Genomic DNA, 13,699 nt, shown 5'->3' with positions numbered 1-13,699 from the left:
CTGGGGATCTGTATTTTGTGTATGAACAACAAGACAGTTTACAGAGTAATTTAGACTTTGAGCTTTGCTGACAGACAGATTCAGGTTCAAACATTGACTTGGCATCTTAATAACTAGTGTCTTACTTAAGTGATTTGACCAGTAGATTTCAGTGTCTTCATTTGTATAACAAATAAATACTCATGTGGGTTTATGCATTAGATGCAAAGAGAACAAAATACAATGTGTATGATGTCAAACACTGTAAGTGGTATTTGTTGCTGATATGTGATCATCGTACACATGTCTGTATGTGCATGTTGACAGTTTATGTTTGACCAAACTCTAGCCAGGATTTTCCGAGTTCCTTTCTTGATGAGACCTTCTCCTTTGGTGGCCCACAGAGCCTTAAACAAACACTATCATAGTTTCTAAAATTAACCTCTGCATCCTTAGGATTCGTCCAGCTCCCTCTAAAGTGCCTGCCTGAGATAATTCAAGGCTGACAAAAGAAATCAGTGTTTGTTCCAGCTATAACCCCAAAATAGGGCCTCTCTCTCCAAATCTTTGTGAGGATTTAGGAACCTAATGTTAGTAAGGATCACTTAGCAAAACTGGATGAGTTTCACATGGATCAACCCTCTGCTTCCCACTTTTTCTGGTTTTTCATTTTCCTGACTGTATTTGACTCCCAGAATCGCCCTTCCCTTCTCCCTCAGTGGAACAGATAAAAATCTTTTGATATTGAAAGAAAAGACTCAACATGTCTTTGAGGACATTCCAGTTTTTCTAATTAGTTTTTCATCACCATAACACTTTGTGTATGTATTTCAGGCTAATCACCCCATCTTTTTACACCTGTGGAGAGAAACTCACTTTTTTTTTCATTTAATAATTATTAGGTATTTGGTCTTAAAAACAAAACAAAACAAATACTTACTCACTTGACTTTCACAATAACCACAAAAAATGGTCTTGTTAAACTAAAAAGAAAATGAAATTTAGAGCAAGGGATAGAGTCAGGATCTGAGCTGGGCTATCCTCACTCCTCTGGTATGGTGGAATGAGAAGGCCATGCCAAGATGGCCACTGGCAAGCGAGTGTCAGATACTCAGGAATGGCTTCAGAAACCACCTGGGAAACCACCTGGCAACAGAGGCTGCCTGGCAACAGGCTGTGTTTGGATGGCTTTGGATACTGCCTGGCAACAGGCTGTGATGGGTTAGGACATAAACCATCCCTTGACCAGACTGGCTCTCTTGGCTATATAGGCTGCTGTACCAACTGAAATAAACGAGTCTGTGGGCTGCTCGCCTCTGGCCTTTCACCTGACTCTGGTGTCTGTGTGGTGACTCCACGCTTCTTGCCCCCACCACATTCCTCCTCTCAGAATGAATCCACAGCAACATCTGGCACCCAATGTGACTGAGAGACAATGTGTCGAACGCGGTGAGGTCCCCCCTGGATTTCGGCAAGAAGGCCCCTTGGTGTTTTGTGTGCTGTTCAGTTCTATGAAGGTGAGCACAGAACCCCCTCCTACATCCCTTTCTTTGTCCTTGTCCTCAGTCAAAGTGACCCCAGGTTAGGCACACACCACCCAGACATGTACGCCGCTTCTCGGCTCCTCCTTTTATTTTCGGTTCACCCGGCGAATTCACATAAGGGACTGATCATCCCAGAATTTGGAACCAAGTCATCTTCCCTCACTCGAGAGAGATGACGCTCCAGAGACACCATGTGGGCATACGGCCTTGAGCTAATGAATCAAGGAAGTCCCCCACTAAACACAGGACATACGTATGATCTGATACACCACTGTCTGTTCGTCTAACATAGGGAACCCCTGCAAAATGCCATCAGCTGCTGAGGTGCTAGAAATTTGTTTTGTTATGGCAGCAGTACTGTGGGTGTTTTTCTTTTGGCTAGAGTTGGTGTAGTATGCCACTCTTAAGTGCTTAAACATGGGAAAGATACCCCCCCCCTCAGAAGCCCACACAGATTACCAAACATAAAGAATCTGTGTGTGATAAGAGCCTGTCACTACAGGACTCTGCCTCACAGGTAATAGCTGATGACTTGGGGAGAGAGAGCTCTGACAGTGAAAATAACATGACAGCAGACAATGCAGCGATGCCTAATCAGCCAACCCCCCAAATATCTGTGGGATGAACTTAGATGACCTCGAGGCAATAACCCTGGTGAGGTCATCCCATCTGCACCCAGTGAGGATCCTCACATTTGTGGCAGTCCCTGGGCAACCCAGGCTCTCATTGCAGCTTCTAGACCCCATCCCACCCGCATGTTTGCCATTATGTCAGAGTGGACACAGAAGTCATGTCCTGGATTCCAATGCCCATAGAAAGTCTTCTGTTAACCAAGGGCTGAGGATATGCTTGTCTTCCCAGAGAATGCAGGACAGCCCATTTGGGAACCAGCCAGAAACATTAAACCTGCAACTGACAGTCAACCAGAACCAGCTGAACAAGACTGAGAGTCCACCTTGTTAGCAGATGCACCTGCTACTGATTGTTAAGCTTCTGCCCTATCATCCTGCCCGTGGCCACATTTGCTACTGCTTTATACCCCACTAGCTCTGCTCAGCCACTCAAATGGCCCACAGCCTGTGTGCAGTCACACCATTGATGATTACCATTGCTCCTCATTCCTACCCCTATCTGAGAAAGCACTCTAGTGGTCTCCCGTTTTGAGGGCTGGTTAGTCAATGACAGGTAAGATCCCCTGGAGGACAACCTAAGACAGGCACAGCTGTGTACGGAGACCACATGGAAATGGGGTCAACAATGGTATGGCCAAGAATCATGCCTCCCGTTACTCAAAGATAAATGAAAAGGGGGAAATGTGGTGGAATGAGAAGGCCATGCCAAGATGGCCACTGGCAAATGAGCATCAGTTACTCAGGAATGGCTTCAGAAACCACCTGGGAAACCACCTGGCAACGGAGCCTGCCTGGCAACAGGCTGTGATTGGTTAGCTGCTGTACCAACCGAAATAAATGAGTCTGTGGGCTGCTTGCCTCTGACCTGTTTTCACCTGACTCTGGGGGTCTGCGTGATGACTCCATGCCTCTTACCCCCACCGCATTCCTCCTCTCAGAATGAATCCACAGCAACACTCTGGTGTCATGTAGTCCTTGGGGACCCACAGTTATGACTCTACCTGTCCTCTCCTGCAACTCTGGCAGACATTGCTGCTGAATACAGAGCTCTGTCTTTCTTGCTGCATCCAAATATGGCTGCAGGATCCTCCATGCAGACCCCTAGTCAGGTCTGAGGGAGTTAAGGATTCACCAACTCAAATATGTCAAGTTGGCATATTGATATGTTCAAGTTGAAATCACTTGAGCAACTGTAACTTCAGAAAGAGCTATTTGGCTTATCATTGCCTGGTTGCAGCCAGCCATCAATATCCTTTTGAGAGGGACGTTCTCATACTGAGGCCAGAAAAGATCCTTGAACATCAGGGGCAGGTAATTGAGATGGCAATGAATCTGAATAAACAATCTTTGTGAACCTTTATCTTCCACTTGCTTCTACAACCCCACCTGCTATGCATCCCCATAATCTCCCAACAGTATCCCTAGAATTTACTTCCATGGTACAGAGATTCATCTGTCCTGTAATTCCTTCACAAATGTATTGTCCATAGTTTCAAATCTATAAAGGCTTGTTGCTTTGGTCATTTCTTTGTGCCTCTTTTGTGAAAATCCTCAAGTACATGTGAAATGAATTTTTGTTAATGAGCATTTGTATTAGTTGGGTTCCTAGATGCAGCTGAAGACTGCACTTAGGAATTAAGGTGATAGAGCCCTCTAGACAGGCTCTATCAGGTGATGAGAGTTGGCATGGAAGTCTGAACCGATTTTCTATCTCTGATTTGGCAGAAGATAATTATGAAGTCACAATCATGATTTATTAACTCAAATTGCTTTCTTCATAAGGCATTAATAATCACTGAGGTGATTTGTATCTTTTTTACATTAAAAAGACCCAAATAGAACTGAATACTCTTGTAGTATCCAAAGCTTAAAAAAAATGAGAATTCTATTTTAGAGTTCCTACAGTTTCTACCGTTTGGTTCCAAATTCATACCACCTGCTGATTTATGTTCATCTTGTGGCTTTCTGAAATTCTGTTTCTTTTATGATTGCACAATATCATATTCCAGCTCCTAATGGGTTAGATACAATGACCATAGAAATGATAAAGTACAGTTTCAAAAGAATAGCGTAATATGCACACCCATTTTCTCTCTAAACTAGAAGGGACTACTTTAGAACAGAAAGTGGAAATATACTTTAAAGCCTACAAACTAGGAAGACACAGTATTCTTAGGAACAATAATTAAAACTAAAGAGATGGTAATGCTGTCGAGAGTGATTATATCACTTGTTTGTGAACTGAAATTGAAGTAATCTGTTCAAAATTCTATTGAAAATACAATCGCTAATATCAAAGATAATATAAATGAAGCTAAATTTTATTGAGAAAAAGATGGAATGACTTTCCACACCTTTGTAATTTGCTCAAGTCAGAGCTAAATATATTATCTAAAAATGTATGGAGACCAATGTGCTCATCATTTCACAACATGGAAACGGTAGTGGATTACCAGAAAAGATTACTATTACCCCTGAGAAATAGTTATCCTTTGTAGTAAAAAATGTGGTTTCTTCACAAAAGATTAGTTTATCATGTTGGTGACCTTCATATTAGAGTGTTACACATTATACAGATTTATCATGGATTATGGGTATTCTCTGGATTTGCAGAATGTAGCTAAAAACCAAGTGAAGATCATAATTTCATCAGGATTTAAATCCAATTTATATGCTGCTGAAAATATCCTAAAATCACACACACACACACACACACATACATCCTTGTTTATTCATTTAAATGCAATGGAAAGGGAGGGAACCACATTGTGCTTTGTTTTGTTGCTGAGTTTTTGTTACCAACACGATTTTCTGTTTGTGACATAAAATCTGTGTCAATCACTGCCTATCCTATGAGTCTGCAGGGGGAGCATGTGGACCTCCAACCCAAGAATCTCTTGTTTAATTGCCTGAGATTTTCAGCAGTAGTGTCAGATGTTGAAAGCCTTTTCCACAAGGCTGAGGTCTTACCTGGTTGAAGCATCACTAACCTGAACATTGTAAAGGAATGAGCACTTGTACTCCACTGCTTTTTTCAGGTGACTTCCTCCTACTAGCACCTTCCATGGGCATAGGTGAATAACTTCCTTTCCTGTAAAAGCAAGCTTGATCTTCTCTTATTAATTTATCTCACAAAATGCCCACTGCAATCTTGGATATATGTATATGTGTGTAGGTAGCACTATGTTTTATAGATGGACACATGTTTGGATGATTCCTAAGTTGTTATATGATTTATGATTTTTTGTCTTTGGTCATTCAGTAGAAACCATACTTGGAATTTTGAATTTGATCTTTTCCTGGGGCTAGTGCTGTGAGCTTCATCCTCACTTGAGTTGCTGGACAGTGGCAGTGAGCACAGCTCCCATCAGCCTGGTGTTCACAAGGGGAAGAACCCATACTATACAGTGCACTCTGCTGCTCAGCTTGGATGCTCCTAGGGTTAGGTACAGCCAATGCATTCACCACTTACTAAGGGCTTTTAACTTATGAGGGTTTCACAAGAAAGGAATCTTATGGTGAGTTGAGAAGCATCTATATTTATTATTTATTCATTCATATAGTCATACTCACATGCTATAAACTAAATATTTACTGTGTGCTTGCTGGGATATTGCAGGAAGAACAATGAAGACAACTCGAAGTCATATCATGTTTGAAAGAGGCAAACCTGAATTAAAAATTTTCCTCTGCTGCTAATTATCTGGGTAGCCTCAGGAACATGGCCTAAACTCTGGTTGATAAAATAGGGATAATAATCTAGCTCCTGGAGTTGTGAGACATAAATAATTGCCTTATGAACATAGCATTTTGTGTTACAATAAACTCTCGGAAAATACCAGATACATAGTCATGATTAATATTGGTTTAGTAAAATATCATGTATTCCTTCTCTTTCATTGTAAGGTTTTTCTCTTTCTCTACTGGATCATTTACATTCACATAGAAGTTTTGATATGCCATTCATTAAAAAAAAATCCCCCTTATTCCACTTGTCCCTCTACTTAGGACCCTATTTTTCAGCCACTCTTTATGGTAAGACTCAATGAGTTAGCTGTACTTAGTCTCTTCAATTCCTTCCAATCTCCTTCGGATCTTACCAAATCAAGCCTACTCTCAATTCCCCACAAACTGCTTTTATAAAGGCCACGTGTAGCTTTCATTTTGTCAAACCTGAAGGTCAGTATTTGGACTTGATCTTAGTTGTCAGTGTCACCTGAGCAAGTCAACATTTTCTTCCTCTTTGAAGCATTGTCTTTACTACTGTTCCAGGAAATGTGTTTTTATATATTTATTTTCTCTATTACACTTCAGGAGTTCCTCCTCAGACTTTGTGTTGGATTCCTCATCATGTTCCCAACCTATTAGACCTGGCCTTTTCTTAGTTCTTGGATTATTTTTCCTCTCTCTCTATATATTCCCTTGGTCATGACTTTTTGTTTTATAGCTTCAAATGCCAATGATTCATTCATTTATATCTCTAATCTAGATCACGCCTCTGAATTCCAACTTGTATAGTTCACTGCTTATTTGATATTTTTCAAGATATTTGACTTGACATCATGAAACACAAGGTTTGGATTTTTCTTCAGATTGCTCTTCCTGCAGTCGTTCTTATTGCAATAAATAGCAACTCTATCCTTCTTGTCGTTCACTCTGATTGTCATCCCCAACTCTGTTTCTTTTCATGTTATATATTACCTCATTTATCAAGCTATTTTCATTGGCTTCAAAATACATCCATATTGGACCAATTCTCATCACCGTGGCAAACCACCAGCATCTCTTGAATGAATCAGTTACCCCCTAACCAGTCTTCCTTGCCTTGCCTCTACTCAAACTGGAAAGTAGAGTAAGCTAAGAGTTAGATAGAGTTAGACAGTGAGAGAGAGAGACAGAAAGGTTTTCCTTCCATTTGTTTACCTCCAAAATGGCAACTACGGCCGGAGCTGCGCTGATCCGAAGCCAGGAGCCAGGTGCTTCCTCCTGGTCTCCCATGCGGGTACAGGGGACCAAGCACTTGGGCTATCTCTAGAGTAATTTTTTAAGTCATAAGTCAGCTCATCTATTTCTTTGTTCAAAATCCACTGACTGTCTCACTTTTGGCAAACATCATCTTACTCATAATGTTGCACAAGCTAGCCCTACAAAGTCTCCCTCCACATCCATGGCACTCCTCTTTGACTTTGTCCCCTCCTGTGCTCCTGCCAGGCCAGGCTTCTTACTGTTTCTCAGATGGTTTCTCACCTGCCAGGTTCAGAGATTTGTACCTCTGGTTCCTCTTCCCCAGGATATCTACAGGACTTACTCCTTACCTTCAGAATCAGACTATGCTCAAAGGTCCCTTCTTAAGAGGGTTTCATTGGAATACTCCTTTCTTGTTTTATTTTCCCCTCAACAATTATCACTGTTTCATCTGCTACTATCTTCACTTAACATGTTTTGCTTAATAACTCCATGAAAGTTTTAAAATATAGTATTTACTGAGGCCAGTGCTGTGGCTCACTCGGGTAATCCTCCACCTGCGGCGCCGGCTCCCATATGGGCGCCGGGTTCTAGTCCTGATTGCTCCTCTTCCACTCCAACTCTCTGCTGTGGTCCAGGAGTGCAGTGGAGGATGGCCCAAGTGCTTGGGCCCCTGCACCCACATGGGAGACCAGGAGGAAGCACCTGGCTCCTGGCTTTGGATTGGCGTGGTGCGCCGGCCATAGCAGCCATTTAGGGGGTGAACCAATGGAGGGAAGACCTTTCTCTCTTCTCTCTCTCTCTCACTGTCTAACTCTGCCTGTAAAATAAAAAACATAATATTTACTTATTTTTTTCCCTTTCTGTTTTTTAAAATTTTTATTTAATAAATTTCCAAAGTATAACTTTTGGATTATAGTAGCCTTTTCCCCCCATAACCACCCTCCGACCCACAACCATCCCATCTCCCACTCCCTCTCCCATCCCATTCTTCATCAAGTTTCATTTTCAACTAGCTTTATATACAGAAGATCAATTTAGTATATACTAAGTAAAAAATTTCAACAGACTGCACCCACACAGAAACACAAAGTATAAAGTACTGTTTGGATACTAGTTATGCCATTAATTCATATAGTACAACACATTAAGGACAGAGATCCTACATGGGGAGTAAGTGCACAGTGATTCCTGTTGTTGATTTAACAGCTGACATTCTTGTTTATGACACCAGTAATCACCCGAAGCTCTTGTCATGAGCTGCCAAGGTTATGGAAGCCTCTTGATTTGTTTTACCAATTTATTCTGGTTCTGTTTCCAGAGTTAGATCTAGATTTTTGCAGGGCCTGGCGCTTTTATAATTTGGATCTATCTCTTAAAAACATGAAGTCTACTATGAACTTTGATATTTAGAATGACAAAAAAAGGAGGATGGCATTGTGGCTTAGCAGACACCTGTGACACTAGCATCACATTTGGGATCCAGTTCACATCCTGACTGCTCCATTTCTGATCCTGCTCCCTGCCAATGGCCTGAGAAAAGCGGTGGAATATGTTCCAAGTGCTTGAGCCCATGCTACCTACATGGGAGACCTAGAAGAAAGTCCTGTTTCCTGGATTTGGGTTGGCTCAGCCCTGGCTGTTGTGGTCATCTGTGGAGTGAACCAGTGGAATGAAGCTCTCTCTCTCTCTCTTCTCCCTCTCTCTCTGTAGCTCCAAGTTTCAAATAAATAAATGTCTTTTAAAAAAATTACAACCAAACTGCGCTTTTGAAAAGATTAGAGCCACACACACCACAAAATATAAAAAGCTTTAATGAATTTCCCAAGCATTTTCACTGCATATTCTTTAATATGTATTAAATAATAATTTTAATGTGATTTCTTTTTTTAAAAGATTTTATTCATTTATTTGACAGGTAGAGTTGCAGACAGTGAGAAAGAGAGACAGAAAGGTCTTCCTTCTGTTGGTTCACTCTCCAAATGGCCATAATGGCCAGAGATGCACTGATCCGAAGCCAGGAGCCAGGAGCTTCCTCTGGGTTTACCATGCTGGTTCAGGGGCCCAAGCACTTGGGTCATCCTTCGCTGCCCTCCCAGGCCACAGCAGAGAGCTGGACTGGAAGAGGAGCAACCGGGACTAGAACTGGCACCCATATGGGATGCTGGCACTGCAGGCAGAGGATTAACCTAGTGCACCATGCCACTGGCCACAGTTTTAATGTAATTTTACAAGAGAAAAACTAAAATTAAAACCCCTAGCTTGGTGAATTGAAATTTGTTTTATACTTAGAATAATTTAGGAAAGTTAATTTTGCTTTATTACTGTTGGTAAGGTCACATAAATTTTTTAAAAAATTGTTATCAATTTTGGAGAAACATCAATGAAGTTTCATTTATATTGAAGGTGTCCAATTGGGTTTTTTTGCATGCTAGCCTCTGGTTCTGTAAAATCTGAGCCCCACTTTTCCTCTTTTTCACATATATTTGCAATGTTGAGAGTCACATACATTTTTCAGGTCTTGGGACAAACTGGCAGTGTGAACTAGCACAGAGGGTGACATGTTTATTCCTGGAAGAAATAACCACATCTAATTGGCTAACAGCAATATAACTATACTTAGAAATGACCACAAGCCACATAACTACATCCTACTGAGCTCAAACTCAATGTAATCACCAAATTAACCTGTAGCTACTGCACCAGCACCATACATGAGGATTGTGCTCTGGTGGGAAAGCCAGAGTAGTGAGAAATAGTGACCTGAACCAACTGCAGCCTAAACTTCTCATGTATGCATCAGTAGAAAATTCCCATGGCCTGGGCCATGAAAATGAGGTACAGAAAAGCTTAAGCTTCACTGGCTTCCTGGTGAATCTATCTTTGCTCCAGTGGTAGAACACCCAGGGCACATAGTAGGAGCTTGTTGAAGTTTCCTTTTGTAAAATTTTTACTACATCGATTTCTATATTGGTGTGCTTATCAAAGAAAATACAGAACACCCAACTAAATTAGGATTTAACAATGAATTTCAAAGACATTTAACAATGTAAGGAATTTTACTCCAATACCATATTTGAGATGAAATTTCATTGTTAAATTTTCCTGAAATTCAATTTTGACTGGGAAGCACATATGTTTATCTGCCAAATCTGACAGTCCTACTCTGATAGATCTGCTTGACTTTAGGCAAAATAAAATCTTACTTGTAGCTTTTTGGGGGGGGGGCTTTTGCATTTGATGCTAAAGTAATTTTATTTTTCACATTGAAATATTTCTATCAACTAGAGTTGGTTTTGATCATTAATAAGAAGTTTGTTTGCTACGCCGTGCTTTAGAGTACTTTGTCTCTATGGTTTCTTGTGATACTACATGTTCCTGGGGACAGGTATGCCTACGTGATGTCAGTAGAGGACCAAGAAAGAAGCAGTAAGCACAGTCTACTCTAGGTGCTGGGCGAATTGTCTGCAGGGGATTTATAAACAATAATAACAGTGACTGAAAGCTGGTCAGCTTTTTATTAGCATCATGCACTGATGATTCTAAACAATGTCAGTGATAACATACTTTTCCTTGCTGGGCACATCTCTACCCTGCCTCACCCCCTTGGTATGACACTGTTTTGAATTCCTGTCTTCTGGTTCAGTGCTTGTGTAATTGAGTGCAGAGTAACTTTTTTGTAAATGTTTGTGAACTACATATAAGACTGACTGAGTGCTTGAGCTACAACAACTTTATTAGATTTCTTTTCTTTTTGGATGCAGTTTTTCCAAATTTTCCCATTGTTCTATCTGCTCCTTCACTAAATTTCACCCACCAAGGCAATTTTCAGAGCCATATTTTACTTCGCCTCTCCCATTTTATTGTCATCATCCTCTCCAAAAATAACACAAATGCCTTCACTACTTCATCTTCTTGTTTTTGTTTGTTTGTTTGTTTGTTTTGACAGGCAGAGTGGACAGTGAGAGAGAGAGACAGAGAGAAAGGTCTTCCTTTTGCCGTTGGTTCACCCTCCAATGGCACCGTGCTGATTTGATGGCAGGAGCCAGGTGCTTATCCTGGTCTCCCCATCTTCTTGTTTTTAACCCTGCATCAATACCAAACCTCTGCCCTTAGGAAACTTTTTCCTTTTGAAGCTAAGAAGTGGCCTATACATTGGTAGAGGCTGTTTTATCCTACCTAGCATCACTATTTTGCATAGCAAATGAATTTCAGACTTAAAATATTGAATAAAATAAACCTAAATTGTGGTTATGTATTGACTGTTCTTCAAAACACTTCACAAATAGTGGATACTCAGAGAACTAACCCTAGTTAGTTAGAGGTAGGTGTGGTATTATTGGCCCTTCATAGACAATGTATCGTTAAGTGAAGTAGCCACTGGCCAAGTCTCAAGGTAACAAAGTGTTGGAGCCAGAGTTTGAAACCCAAGTCATACCACAGTGAACCAAGTGTGGCTGGTGTTCCCACAAATCTTACCTGATATCCTCAGAATATTCCATTTTACCTATTAAGAAACTGTAGATGGGCGAGACAAAGTAATTTGTTCAAATTCATTCATTGGTTGTTGGTGGGATTGGAATATGAACCCAGATAGACCTATCTGATTTTGACCCATATGCTCATCATGCCATTGTTTTCTGAGAGCAGGTTTTGTGGCAGGACAGCCTTTACCTACAGGGGGCCCAGGGACACTCAGGAGTCACATGAGAAGTTGCCCTTTCAGGTGGGAAACCACAGAGAGAAGGATAGGAGGCCCAAAGATGAGGTCTTCCAACTTCCTAATTATAACATGGAGTGTGCAGAGGTCTCAGAAGCTGTGGTGCTTCAGGATCCCTGCATCTGTCTCTCTCCTCTGATCCTTAGCACCTGCAATACACAGTGCAGAGGCTTGTGCACCCTGGGTGGCATAGGCAGTGTAGAGAGTAGCAGCCTTCCTTTAATTTTTGTTTCAAAACAAGACTTACAAACCAAGATTTTTTTTTCTTTTAGAACATAATTTGCCTTTCTTTTGTATTTGGCTAATGTTATGACTGACCATCAATATTTTCTTCCTGAGTATTTTATTCAGTGGAAGAGTATACATTAAAAGAAAGAAATAAGGATTTTTTTTAAAAACATACTTATATTTCTAGATCACAATATTTTGGTTTGTGACATACGTATGCAATTTTGCACACTTGTCTCTTCCTATAACATTTGTGTTCAGAGTCTTGTGGCTACAATTCTGAATATGGATGAACTTCTCATTTTATTTGCTGTGAATCATTAGTTTAGGGCTTATTTTATTAAATAAGAACCGTATGGAATTAAAAAAACACTCTGGAATAAAAGTGGTTAATCCACAGGCAAAAAATACAACACAGAAAATGCCATTCTTTGGTGATGTGTTATAGACTAACACCCTATCACTATGGCTTGCTGTTTGGCTAAAGTTTTCATTTTCAATCAACTGTTCCTACATCTGCTAGCCACAACCTTAGACACTTTTTTGTGTGTTTATGGGAGTGCTTGTAAAATTGCTTTGGATAAAAATGCAGGGAGCCAATACTTGAAAAGTTGTCTGTGCTTTTTCATGTACTATTTAGATAAGAGAAGAGCTGAAGAGACCAAGGATACAAGTGAAAGTGTGAATGACACAGGCAAGAACGGTTTTTCAAAAAGGACTTCAGATGGAGGCAAAAAAAAAAAAAAGGTCTATTGGTTTACGCTGTTCCCTATTCTTGCCACAATCATTGTCTCAGGAATGAATTCATATTCTGCATCATTTTCGGCTACCTTTATAGTCTTTCTTATAAGAATGAGGAATGAAAATTTTAATGCCTCATATATTCTATGAATTACTGTAGATGGCTAGACTGCACTACTTTGATCTTTCCTATATTCTGTGGTTTGATTGGATCGTGATGTGAATGGAAAGCAGCACAAAACAAATCAGTTTCTGAGAGAACGACTTTAACAAGAAAAGGCGAAAAGGAGACCTCAGCCCACTTCAGAATATTACATATGTGGCTGTGCGAGTCCAGATAACTGCTCCTGTGACCAACTCAGAATGATCCCAGTCTTTCTGGTTGACACACATGCTGACCCGAGAATTCATTACTAAAATGGCGATCAAGCTTTGGAACAAATAATAGTTTATTATCATATAGAAATATGTTTTTTTTTTTTTTTTGCCTCCCTAGAGTCAGTAGAGCACCTTGCACATTTCAGGTATAAAGTACTTGTGGAATGAACAAATGAGTGAATGACTGATCTCAGCCTTAAAACACTAAGATAAATAAAGCTGCACAGAGAAAATGTTCAACTTCAGTGCATAGCTCAGAGAGATGCAAATTAGCTCATAGTAAGTAAATAGGAGACTCACGTTATTATAATGTGAAAAATGTGTTGGTTTATAAGCGATTTTCCAAGCATTTTAATGATTTGTGTCATCAGGTAATGCCAGCCAATCTCCAGATGCACCCGCACAGTGGAACTTGGCACACTGGTTAGGAGCATCAACTGCATTTCTTCTTTGGAGAGCTTGACAGTGTGCTGTTTGGAAGTGCATATTGTGCAGATTCTCAGATCCAAGGC

Source organism: Oryctolagus cuniculus, chromosome 6 (assembly GCF_051225735.1).
Source record: "Oryctolagus cuniculus isolate XC-2025 breed Fujian yellow rabbit chromosome 6, ASM5122573v1, whole genome shotgun sequence".
Lineage (NCBI taxonomy): Eukaryota > Metazoa > Chordata > Mammalia > Lagomorpha > Leporidae > Oryctolagus > Oryctolagus cuniculus.
Note: the sequence above shows the minus strand (reverse complement) of the source record.